Here is a 13,352-nt window from a genome sequence, read left to right as displayed (position 1 = left end):
AATCTTTCTCATGCCATTGGAGTGTCCATCAGAAACTTATTTCCTTGATTGGCCTAACTGAAGAAAGGTTTGTTTTCTAGGGGAGGGGAAAAAAAGGAAATTACTCCCTTCTAGTAATGGAGGTCACTGAGGTAGCTTCCAGAAAGAATTGTCAGTTTTTCCCAACCTAATGTTCTTCAGATGCATTGGGCTTATTTTTGGTGGCAAATTGACAGTGAAGTCCAAGATTATCTGACGGGCAACATGTTGAGAAAAAAAAATCCCCTCTAAGACTTCAGCAGTGAAATAATGTGAAAGGTAAAAGCAATGGTAAATGAGAATAATTTCTCCCTACTCCATCACCACCGTGCTATTAAGTTACATTTAATAGGGCATCTTTTGATGAAGCAATCCCCATTTGAGTCTAGTTTCATTGCAATCCCTTCCACTTACATGAATAATAGTTCAGTGAACAGAACCACGACAACATCAAAAGAACAAGGGAGATTCTAAGAATTATTTGCTAGGAATACATTGCCAGAGGTAAAAGTGACCTTTCCAAAAATGATCACAACAAATTTCAACTTTCACTTATTCATACGGCCAATTACATTGCATGAGAACAAATTCACTTTCACGATTCCCAAGGGACTCCCCTTTTTGCTTTGTGTATCACGAGTGAATCACAGAGTGTACAAGAAAGGAGATTCCTCTACTTTATTGATACTGCGATTAGAATAATGTGGAATAATCTGGAAATGTTTAATTCTGCATTTTGTTTAATATTGTCTGGATCTGAAAACAAAAGTCGGCTAAAATGGCAGGATGATCTTTGCCCTTTTGCCCTTGCCTCCCAGTTACTTTTCATTTTTTTTTTTTTAAAAATGGTCTGTTGTGGTCATTCAAAAAAAAGTTTGTATGTATAATCATACATTTATATATTTAAAAAAAGAGGGGGAAAATAAGATGGACTAAAGAGCACAGCCCTGGTGATTACAGTTTCTCTTTTCCTGTATTATATTTCTATTAGAGTACAGTTATGTGATTTTTATTTTATTTTGCATTTTTTCAAATGACTAGCAATTTTGATAGTTTGTAAGATAACGCGCAGAACTTTCTCTGACAAACTAACTGCAGTAACAGAAAATGTTTCTTTTTCAGTTACTCTTTTTCAAGATTGAAAGCTTATTACACATACAACAAATTGTATACAACTTGATGGGGGAAATTATTTGTACTTCTGGGCCACTAATGCTGGCTCTGCTGAGTGAAAAATAAAAAGCTAATCTGAATAATGAACATTATAATTATTCCAATACTAAGAGACCTGGTATCTGCTCATTAAAGAGCCGAAGTGTTTATTGCTGTTTTGTCATTTTTTAAAAAATGAAGTAATGGTAACTGTCTCAGAATAAAGAGTTATTTCTTGAGACCAATCTGGCTTTTGAAGACTTTTGTATGCTTCTACGAGATCAGATATATTTGTATAGACCTCACCCTACAGTTCTCTTTGGGAAATATTCAGGTTATGAATGCCTAACTCATTAGCTGTGATCCGTTGTATACTTACAGGGTAGAATCTGTCACCAAACTTTTATAGTGTATAGGATTAGGGTCCTTGATTTACCAATAGTATTTCCAAATATTGGCAAAAAAAAGGTATTTTGCAAATTATTTCAGGTACACAAACGCACACAAGATGGTTTCAAATCATATTTTACTGCTACCGCAAAAAAGCCATTTTTCAACAAAAAGAAAACATTTGGTCAAGCATAAATGTTATCAGCGCACCTAGCAAATACGGGTAGTCCTCAATTTATGACCACAATTGAGCCCAAAATTTATGTTGTTAAGTGAGACAGGTGTTAAGTGAACTTTGCCCCATTTTACAACTTTTGTTGCCCCAGTTGTTAAGCTAATCATTGCAGTGGTTACATTAGAATGTGGTTGTTAAGTAAATCTGGCTTCCCCATTGTTTGTCAGAAGGTCAGAAAAGGGGATCACATAACCCCAGGACACTGTGACCGTCATAAATATAAGTCAGTTGCCCAGGGTCTGAATTTTGATCATGTGACCATGAGGATGCTCCAAAAGTTGTAAGTGTGAAAAATGGTCATAAGTCACTTTTTCCCGTGCCACTGTAACTTTGAATGGTCACTAAATGAACTGTTGTAAATCGAGGACTACCTGTACATTTTTTTAAAAAAAATATTCCAAACATTTATTTTAGCTGTGTTTAAAATTAGTGCAGAAAAGAATGGTCTCAGTGTTCAAAACGAGTCACCTTTTTGGCTGCCTGTTTCCCCTATCACCCAGTAGAAGTTAAAACAGGGAAAGTCTTCAAAATTCAGGGTGGTCTCTTTGCAATTACTGCCTGATGTGGTTGTGACTGTGACCTGCCAAATGTAAACCAATAAAAAGAACTGTTTGCCATTGGATAACTATTGTTGAATTGGAAGGTTGTATTTTGAAATGTGATCAATGGAAGCAAACTAAAAGTGTGTGTGTATATATAAAATAAATTTGGATTGCTGACAAAGAATTAAAGGGAGACTGATATAATTCTTTGTCAGCAATCCAAATTTATTTAATACAAACAATTGCCGCAGTTGTAACTTGCTGCCTGTGGATGGCCCTAGTTTGGGCTGATACAGGCAAAAGATTTTGCCCATATTTGGGCCGACGAGGTGCTCAAAACACTCAAGACATATATGTGTGTGTGTGTGTGTGTGTGTGTGTGTGTAAATTTTTTGGCTTGCTAGCAAAGAATAAAGGGAGACAGATATGATCATATCAAACTTATTTGTTCTCATCAGTCAGCCATACCCTTCTGAGATTGAACCTGGGCCGACTGCATCTTAAGCAGTTGTTTTAACCCCTAGGACTGACTCTCTCTCTCTCTCTCTCTCTCTCTCTCTCTCTCTCCCTCCCTCCCTCCCTCCCTCCCTCTCTCTCTCTCTCTCTCTCTCTCTCTCTCTCTCTCTCTGTAATGCACTTGCTTAGGTCCCAAAAACGGGACAAATCTTATTTCCTGTTTCAGCCTAACCCAAGGCCATCTACAGGCAGTAGCCACAGCAGTGGCAGCTCATATCTGTGTAAATTTAACTAACAAAGTGTGTGTGTGTGTGTGTGTGTGTGTGTGTGTAAGGCCATGAGCTAGAATGACACATTGAAATACATCCAAAAGCATTTGGTTCCAAATAAATTTCTATGCTAAGTTCATGCCAGACACATATCTCTTTATAGCCTTTTCTATATATACAATCCCTGATTTAGTTAAAATGATGAATCTGAGTATGATGCCATACTAAACCTATGATTTGGGTTGGGTCTCTGTCAATCAGTCATTGCATTGTAACAGAATGCTGGAAATACCCAACTCTGAATTATGCCAGATAATTTGCTGTTTAATAGTAAATAGCAGTGAAACAAAAGAGATCATGATTGAAAACATGGGGCAATCTCTTCAAGTTATTTTCAATTAAATACAATTAGACTTATTTCCTGTGAGTGCTGCTCAGTTCTCTGTATTATCCCCTCCCAAATTCCAGCATAAAGCTCCCAGCAACTCCATTAAAAGCTGAATGTGTTCTTGAACCACACCTCTGCATACACAAAGTTATACACATCAGTTTGATAGGTTTTGTTATTCTTTTCACAAAAACAGGGCAGCAATTTCTCATTCTGGTCCTGTATAATTGGCAGCGGAAGTCAATAAGTGCATCAAAGCTTTTGTAGTCATATCTCAGATGGGGGTGCTGAGTTTAGAATCCATTCTAATATATAAATGGAGGCGTTGAACTGATTTTGATGGAGAGAAGATTTATCTCACAGACGTGATGTGGAATGTGAACACCATTATGAACAAAAGAGTTACATATGCAGAGTTGTAGAAGCCACCGAATCAAATGCTTGTGTGCAACAGAACTCCATCATATAGAACAGAAATTAAAGCCATCACACCTCCATAGAAAACCCATTATTTTTTTCCTTCCACTTTATTTATTTATGAAATATATATGTCATTTAATATATGTCACTATCCAAAGCGACTCTTGTTACTTACTATTAGTATTGCTTCAAAAGAGTAGAATGCCTTACATAAAGTAAGACAATTTTGAAATGTCTAAACTAGAATTTAAAAATAAATCAACTTGAAACACAAACATGTAAGAAATACTACAGAAAATGTAACACAGAGAGATTTGGATATGATTTTCCCCTTCCTTTTCAAAACCTAGCCATTTGGAAAATTAAATTGAAAGTGATGCTATTTTCTTTCATGCATATTTCTATAAACAAGGTTTGAAATGGATCAAAGAAAGTTTACAGTTAGTATTTCTTGTAATATCTATTTTCTTCATATGCCTATGCACACATACATTTTTGTACTTATTGAGAAAAAAACAATGCGTCTCCGTAAGAAAAATAATGCTGTGGACCCATACATTATCCATTTTCCTAATGCATCTGGAAAATGTAGACCATTCAGAGAATACATCAGCAAGACATTTGATGGAATACAACTCAAGGGAAAAAAATCACTCTATTCCTTACTTCTGATGACATATATCTCAGTGTCTCCCACAGCAGAGCAAGTGTTATATTGTCAGTGCCATGTAGGAAGAGGAGTCTTATAGCCTGGAACTCTCCTTTCTGTCTTTCAAAAGCTTATTCGATTCTCCTTCTCCCCATCCAATCATAAATTCCAATTAAATCACTTTACCTACATTGTTTTGATGGATACTGTATATAAAATAAAGGACTAAGACAGAGATATAATTTTAACATGGTGGAAACACTAGCATCTTTGCTGGTCTATATGTTTTGCTGTTATGAGACAAGCTCTAATGTTCTGAAATTATTTGCATTAAAACAATCGGCTTTACTATCCATTTATGCAATTGCTATGGTGGATGCATGCTGCGGGTTGAAAAAGCAATACTATGTTCCCTGATTTCTGAACAGTAACATGTTACTGAAATTGCTTTTGAAGGAGCTCAGTTGGCACAGTGGTTAGAATGCAGTATTGCAGGCAAACTCTGCCCACAGCCTGGAGTTCAATTTTGATTAAGATTGATTAATCCTTCCATCCTTCTGAGGTCAGTAAAATGAGGACCCATATTGTTGGGGACAATATGTTGACATTGTAAAACATCCAAAGAGTGCTATAAATCACTATAGGGTGATCTAAGTGCTATTGCAATTGCTGTTCTAAAATTAAGAAACTTCTAGAAAGTGAATTAACATTAAGCATTTTCTTCTCAAAAGATTGATTTGCATGGCATATTAAAACATAAAATTGTTAGCTGCATTTTAGTCTAGTGCATTGGGTGAGCCAACCCTGTGTTTATTATTTGATGGATTGTATGAAATTGGTTGATTCCATAAACCATCAAGGAGTTAACTCTGGGTATGTCATGGAAACGAAACTATGATGCTACAGCTTTGGATCATTTGATGAAGTGACTAAAAAAGGAAAGCCTGATAAATCTGAACTGACATCCCCCAACTTGGGCAGGTTTAAAAGAAATTGATATCAATTTATGAGAAATGCAGCTATTACTGGCTACCAATCACAATAGCTTTTATGCTTTAATAAGCGGTTGCTTGACATCTGGATAGATAGTTAAGACTACCCCAAAATTAGCCAGTTCAATATGAATCTGCATCTCACATCTTAACCATTAATCGCTATCTCTTTTTTAAATACTATATTGGAAAGCCAGTTGAAGGGATGTGGAGGCATAATACAACACAGCAGTCAGTGACTCCATACAAAAACCCTTAGATTTATATTGCAGACAAAGTCTTGCAAAATAAGATGTTAAAAGCTTTGTACTCTAAATGAATTATCTAGGAAAGTTGTAGTGAAAATTAAAGACACTATCTAGGAGACACATTGCAATATAAAAGATGCCATGAAACCCCATTTATAAAGATGGTCTGACAGCCTGATTTATCCAAACTTTGCTTGGGAACCCAATGCACATGTGCATCCTAAAACGCTTTAAAACTAGTTCAGGCAAATCCTTCCATTTGAGGAATGGAATATTCTGGAGAACTATGGAACATTCTCTTTCTTTCCTAAGCTAGACTGAACCAGACATTTAGAAATGTGAGAGTGGTTTTCTGGAAGTTAATCTTCTGAATAATGATTTCAAATACGCCAACATTGTGTTTTGGAAACTTGACCATACTTCTCAATGTCTGTCGGTTTATAAAACCACCAGAAACACCGTTACTCTCTTTGATGAGGAAGATACCATCATATTTCTTGTTATCCAACAATTCTGCATATTTTGCCTGAGGTACATTTTTTAAAAAAACTGATTGGATTGATTTTAATGTGTTTTTGGAGAGTGAAGCCCCTTTTACAGTGGTGGGATTCAGGCAATTCACACTAGTTTGGTAGAACTAGTAGCTAAATTTTTTTGAGTTCAGGAAACTGGATAGAGGAGGCATCCCAGGCCTAGAATGGCCCACCTGAAGTGTGTAGGACATGGAAGTCTGTTCTAGGCCTTGGATGCCCAGGCCTGCATCCACTCAGAGAACCAGTTGTTCAAGTATTTGAAGCCCACCACTGCCCCTTTTCTATTGAGTTCTACCCAACAAAGATCATATTTGGCATTGAAAATACTAAAAATATATGCTTGTTTGAAATTGAAATCATTTTCTGTGACAGCTTTGAAATCATATTTGGGGATGGCTTCCATACTAAGATTGCTCTTAGATGTCAATGAACAGGAAAAAGATCTCTCTTTCCCTGAAGCCTGTCCCAGGAACACCTGGTTTAGTTGGGCCTCTCATGCAGGCCACCCTTTCTGTCTTTTGCTCAGCCGAGAAAACAGCAAAGGCAATCTGTCTTCCCAGCAGGAAAACCACAGAACAGCTTATGTTCCATTTCCATGTGATGTTACAAGGCCTCCAATCCCTTTTACGGTATTTTGAAAATAAGGCCCTACAATCCTTACAGGAGAAAATTTAAGAACAGGGTGGAAACCCAGTTTTCCAGCTGCAAAAAAAAAACAAAAAACAAAAAAACACAAAGATGAAAATTAAATTTATTTTATTTATTTATTTTATTTAAATGCATATATGATGCACACATAAAGGTAAAGGTTTCCTCTGTCCAGTCATGGCTGACTCTAGGGGATAGTGCTCATCTCCATTTCTTAGCCGAGTGGGGTCAATGTTGTCCTAAGACATTTCTATGGTCATTGGCCAACCTGATTATATGCCGAGGCACATGGAATGCTGCTACCTTCCCACTGAATTGGTACTTATTTATCTATTTACATCTGCATGCCTTCAAACAGCTAGGTGGGTAGGAGCTGGGGCAAATAACAGGAGTGCACCCCATCGAGCAGTGCTTGGATCTCAACCCGAACTGTCAGCTGTTTAACCACTGAGCCACTGCACCCTCTTGATGCACATGTCCTGACGCACAGACAAATAAGGAAAAAAACATGTATGGAAGGGATAGAAGACTAACTGGACAAGTTTAGAAAGGAAGCAAACGTCTAAACAAAATTCTTTCCACCCCAGAATGAGACAAACCACCAAAAAAACAAAAGTGTAAGAAAACAGCCCAAAATCTTTTTTGACCTACCTCTTTTTCACTGCTGCTATTCAAATGGATTCTGTCTCTCTGAGACCTAACAGGCTGAAAATGTGATAGAGACTAGATTCTTTTTGCCGCTGATGACAAAAACAAGCTGAATCAGTACAAATGAATCTCTGCCACCACCATGGTGATTCACACTGATGAACACTCATCATCGTGTAGTAGCAGTGCAAAATGGGAGTCACAATATATCAGGAAACCCCTGCCTATGTGGTGTTCACCCATCCAAAATCACCATGGCTACTGTTTCACATTTCTCTATCCGTCTTGTGGCCTTCAAGCCATAAACTACTATTGACTGGTTGCAGCCTTCTCAGTTGCTTTCTGGCTGGTCAACCTGACACCAGAAAGTTGGATGAGACGGGTGTCAACCTCCAGCTTGAATATCCAAATAAAGTCCAGGATTTCTTTCATTTCTGACAATCTTACTGGTTTATTGAATACATGACATGGTATACATGGAAAACTAATTCTAAAATCCTAAGACATCTAACCAATCTAACCAATAAAACAATGACATTCCCAGACAAACCTCCCAGATATCCATGTAGCTCTTGTAAATAAATTCTTATTGTTATGAGAACCGTCTGCTATCTTCTTCACACCAGCTAGAATGTCCTTGAAAAGTTTCCATACATCCTTTTTCAGCAAATGTCTGCAGAACTGGAGAGGTTTTGTTTCTCTAACTAACCATTCAAAGCCTTATCTCTCTCCCTCTTACACTAATGAAATAATGATATTGAAGTAAAGAACCTATGAGCATGTTGACATTGTACTTATATTTGTAAGGCAGAAATAATGAAAAACAACTGCTTTATAAGCCACTGAAGATCAAATTACTACATTAGCAGTAGGCAACATATAACAAGATAGAAATCATTTTTGTTTTACTAGCTTACAAAAGTTAGTGATGAACACTGGAAAGATCAGAAATAGCTGTTCCTTACTTATTTGCTACCTGTTTCCCTAACAAAAAAAAAGAGAAGTTTATAACAATTAAGTTAATCAAGTAGCCTTCCCTGTCATTCCTCTCAAAAAAAATCTGTTTGAAAGTATGTAAGGGAATTTTTATGTTCATTGAAAGATTATGGAAAATATGGGCCATGGTGTCACAGTGGTTATAATGCAGTATTGCAATCTAACTCTTCCCACAGCCAGGAGTTTGATGCTAATTGCTCAAGGTTGACTCAGCCTTCAAGCCTTCCAAGGTTGGTAAAATAAGGACCTAGATTATTGGAGGAAATATGCTGACTCTGCAAACTGCTTAGAAGAGGCTGTAAAGCACTATGAAGTGGTCTATAAGTCTAAGACATTTGCTATTGCTATGGTAAACAGTAAAAGATTTGCTTCCAATAGTTCTATGTCATCCTGTGTGAAATTGGGTTCATATCATTAGATAAAATGAAATGGATGTGAGTGCTGTTGTATGCAAAAAAAGTGATTAAACATTAATGAATAACCCTCACCAATGAACTGAGAAATGTGCAACATGGATACCACCTCATTTGATTCTGCTACTTGCTTTATTGTTCAGTTGAACTGGTTTTGACCAATGCTTCACTTAGTGACCAAACTAAATGCTTTCAAAATTACATCCAATCTATCTCATGGCTTCTAGCACAAGTGAGAAACACAGGGTATAAAGGCTTCCTGAGTTTTCACATCCAGGAAATCAGTATTTAGTGTCTAAGCTTATAAAGAAAACAAATATCTACAGGCACTGTGGCCTAGAGATGAAAACACTCACCTCCCACTTGGAAGGCTGTGGGTTCAATCTAGGCAGCGGCAGAAGTTTCTCTATCAGGGCGCAAAGAGAAAATATCTGCTGTAAACTCCACATAGGAGTCAGAAAGAGTATCCAGCCAGCTCCATTCAGTCGCCCCCGACTCCACCCAAAAAAGGATTGTGGGGTCATAAAAAAAAACCCCTTTAGCTATGATACAGCATGGTTATATACTGTAAACAAGAAATTTCAGGTAAATATGCTGGGTTTGTCTCTGAGTAAATTGCATTTTAGAAATTTTAAACAAACTGAAATTTTAATAGCATTATTTCTCCTGCAAGGGTGGATGGACTGGGGATGACCTGGAAGATCTAATTCTCCATAAAGGTATTCAGAAATAGAATCCTCGCAATTGAACAGTAGACTTTTCTTCGTGTGCATTTTATTCAGCATTCCTAGAAAAATAGGTAGACAGACTGATAGATTAGGGTCTTGGAATAAAGGATTACTTCAATGTATGCAAAGAGTTTTAAATACACTGCAACAGAGACAATCCTTTGGTTCAACATAAAATTTTAACAGAAATATTTTGATAAGGAGAAGGATTCTCCTTATCCAAAGATGTCCACCATTGTTGTGATTTAACTTTTCATATTCTGTAAATGCTTTTTCCTGTTCAAAATATTAGCCTTTAGTTGGTTTACTTGTGAATATTATGGCATCATAGATGTTTGCAATCCAATGTAGATACACATTAGATAATTTGATGATCTGTGTGAAAACAGCTGTTCCAAAATAAATATCAAAAGTGTGGAAACTTCCTAACCGAGCTGGTGTATAATATAAGGTTGCATGTGTTAATCTTATTCTTTCTGCTAACTCGTCAAGATTCATGCTACAACTATGGGTGAGAATTATGTTTCTTCTTTCACTTTAAATTAAAAATATCATTTAGCCCTCCATCTGTGGTCTGCAAAGAATTTTTTTCTTCTTTGAAACATAGATAATTGAAACTGATTTTTTTTCCTGATTGGATTTAATTCTCCTATACTGCTGTCCAATAATGGATTCCAAAAATCAGCTACTGTATATTGACAAGTACTGTAGGTCACTAACATATTATAAAGAGTCAGAGATAAACAGAATAACAGAGTTGGAAGGGACCTTGGAGGTCTTCTATTTTAATCCCCTGCTCAGGCAGGAAACCCTATACCATTTCATACAAATGGTTGTCCAATCTCTTCTTAAAAACCTCCCATGTTGGAGCACCCACAACTTCTGGAGGCAAATCATTCCACTGATTAATTGTTCTCAATGTCAGAAAATTCCTCTTTAGTTCTAACTTGTTTCTCTCCTTGATTAGTTTCCATCCACTGCTTTTTGTTCTGCCTTCAGGTGCCTTTGGAAAACAGGTTGACTCCCTCTCCTTAATGGTAACCCCGTTAGATATTGGAAGACCATTATCATGTCACCCTAGTCCTTCTTTTCATTAAACTAGGCATACCCAATTCCAGAAACTGTTCTTTATATGCTTTAGCCTCCAGTCCTCCAATCATATGTCATGTCTGTTAAGCTTTTCCTGCCTTGGATATTTGTTAATGCTAGCACGTAATGTATTTTATTTATTTATTTGCAGTATCTGAGACTGTGTGTAGTGTGATCTGCACAGAATGTTGTATCTAAAGCTGATACAAGAAAAAAAAATAATATAGAAAATCACCCAGGAATTGGTGTTGGGGTTTTGTTTGTGCAACCATTACCTTGACTTTTCTGACCAACATCCATATACACCTCTGGAAGGTACAGTAACTAACAGAGCAAATACTAAATAACTAACCATAGTATTTTTGAAATTATCAAAACACACATGAGAAGCTGAGATCTATGTGCACATTTCCCCATCAGAGGTTTAGACCATTGTCCGGTTTTACTACTTTTCTTCCATTATACATGTTGCATGATTAATATTGATGTGTGCTTCTTATTCATGACTGCAAAATTGTTTCAAGAGGACAGAATAGATGATCAGGATTCCAGATGGGTCAGATAATCATGCCAAGTATTATGTAGAGGGTTACTCAGATATGTATGAACTGCTTTTCTAAAAGTCAAAGCCAAGGTTATGCTTAAAGCAGGCAGAAGTAGAAAATCACTCTAAGCACATTAAGCCTTTTAAAAAAAAGAAAGAAAGAAAAGAAAAGAAAAGTTAATTTGAATCCTGCACTGCTGTAAGGCTTTTTCTAAATATACAAGAAGTCTGAACAAACTGTTTAAAACTGAAGTGGCTTGGAATAAATGCCAAGACTGTTGCAACGAAAAGAGCTGAGAAAGCTCTTGCTTTCCTTAAAACATGAAAGAGCCCTTTTTGAAGACCTCAGAAATATGGCGATTTGTAATAAAGCATTTTCCCCTTATAGAGCTCCTGTTAAAATATTCAGGGAGAGGGGGAAAGCTGTTCTCTCATTACAAAAGTTGCTTTAGGCGAGACAGATGGTAAGACTCCTTTGGTGTGCTTCTTTGGAACAGTTCTGCTTTATTTTGCATCTCTGCTAATAACATTCCCAAAATGTTCTTAGGCTCAGACACACACTTAAGACATCTCCTGTCATAATGGAATAAGATAATAATTAGAGATGAGCTGGAACCTATTTATTCTCATGTCCATTTTTCATGTCATTTAGGATCAAACCTGAATGTGTGGAAGCAGCAGTAGGTCCTTATTATCTTCTCCTTCTCTCCCCACCACCCCCACTTTTCCCCCTAAAAAAATAATGACTTGACAATGGGAGCACTGTAGAAAATTAATACAGCATCTGCACAGCACAGATTGGGGATAGGCCATACGTCGCTTGGAGACATCCCTAGGTCTATTGTCTCCTTCTGTTTCTCCGTAAAATCTATAATGATTTGGTGAGAAGATTTCTTCTCATCTTCATAGCTGGGCAGTGAGTCTGGTGTTTTCATAAAACCACAGGCAGTTCAACAGCAAAGTTTCTCACATGCCCAGAGACATGTTTGTGAGAAGGGTAGCTATGTAACTCTGATAGATAAATAAATAGAAAGAAGGAGGTCAAAGGAATCCCTGCTGATTTTACTCTGCTAGCTATTGCTGACTCATCTCCATTTTCAAGATGAAAGACATTTCCACATTCGTGCGGCCAGCATGGCATCATGGATTCAGAATCAGAACAGAGTTGGAAGGGACCTCGAAGGTCATCTAGTCCAACCCCCCCACCCCACTCAAGCAGGAGACCCTATACACCATTTCTGACAGATGGCAGTCCAGTCTCTGCTTGAAAGCTTCCAGTAATGAAGCTCCCACAATTTCAGAAGGCAAACTGTTCCATTAATTAATTGTTATCATTGTCAGAAGATTTCTCCTTATTTCTAGGTTGAATCTCTCCTTGATCAGTTTCCATCCATTATTCATTGTCTGGCCTTCAGGTGCTTTGGAAAATAGGTTGATCTGCTCCTCTCTGTGACAGCCCCTCAAATATTGGAACACGGCTATCATGTCTCCCCTGGTCCTTCTCTTCACTAGACTACCCATCTTGAGCAGGGGGCTGGACTTCTTCTAGTTCAGCTCCCTGCTTAAGCAGGAGAACCTATACCATTTCAGACATATGACTGTCCAGTCTCTTCTTAAAAACCTCCAGTGATGGAGCACCCATGATTTCTGGAGGCAAGCTGTTCCACTAGTTAATTGTCCTCACTGTTAGGAAGTTTCTCCTTAATTCCAGATTGCTTCTCTCTTTGATCAGTTTCCAACCATTGTTTCTTATCCTGCCCTCTGGTGCTTTGGAGAATAAATTGATCCAAAATGGTACCTATTTATCTACTAACATTTGCATGCTTTCAAACTACTAGGTTGGCAGGAGCTGCGGTGAGGATGGGAGCTCCGGTCTCAAATCTAGGCTGCCGGCTTTCCAAATAAATTAAAAAAATAAAATAAGTAAATATCCCTGGCAGGATAGTTGTTGCTTCCACAGCCTGTCTTGCTCAAACTCCATGTGAAATAGGGCA

Source organism: Vipera ursinii (assembly GCF_947247035.1).
Source record: "Vipera ursinii genome assembly, chromosome: 5".
In the NCBI taxonomy this organism is placed as follows: Eukaryota; Metazoa; Chordata; class Lepidosauria; order Squamata; family Viperidae; genus Vipera; species Vipera ursinii.
Note: the sequence above shows the minus strand (reverse complement) of the source record.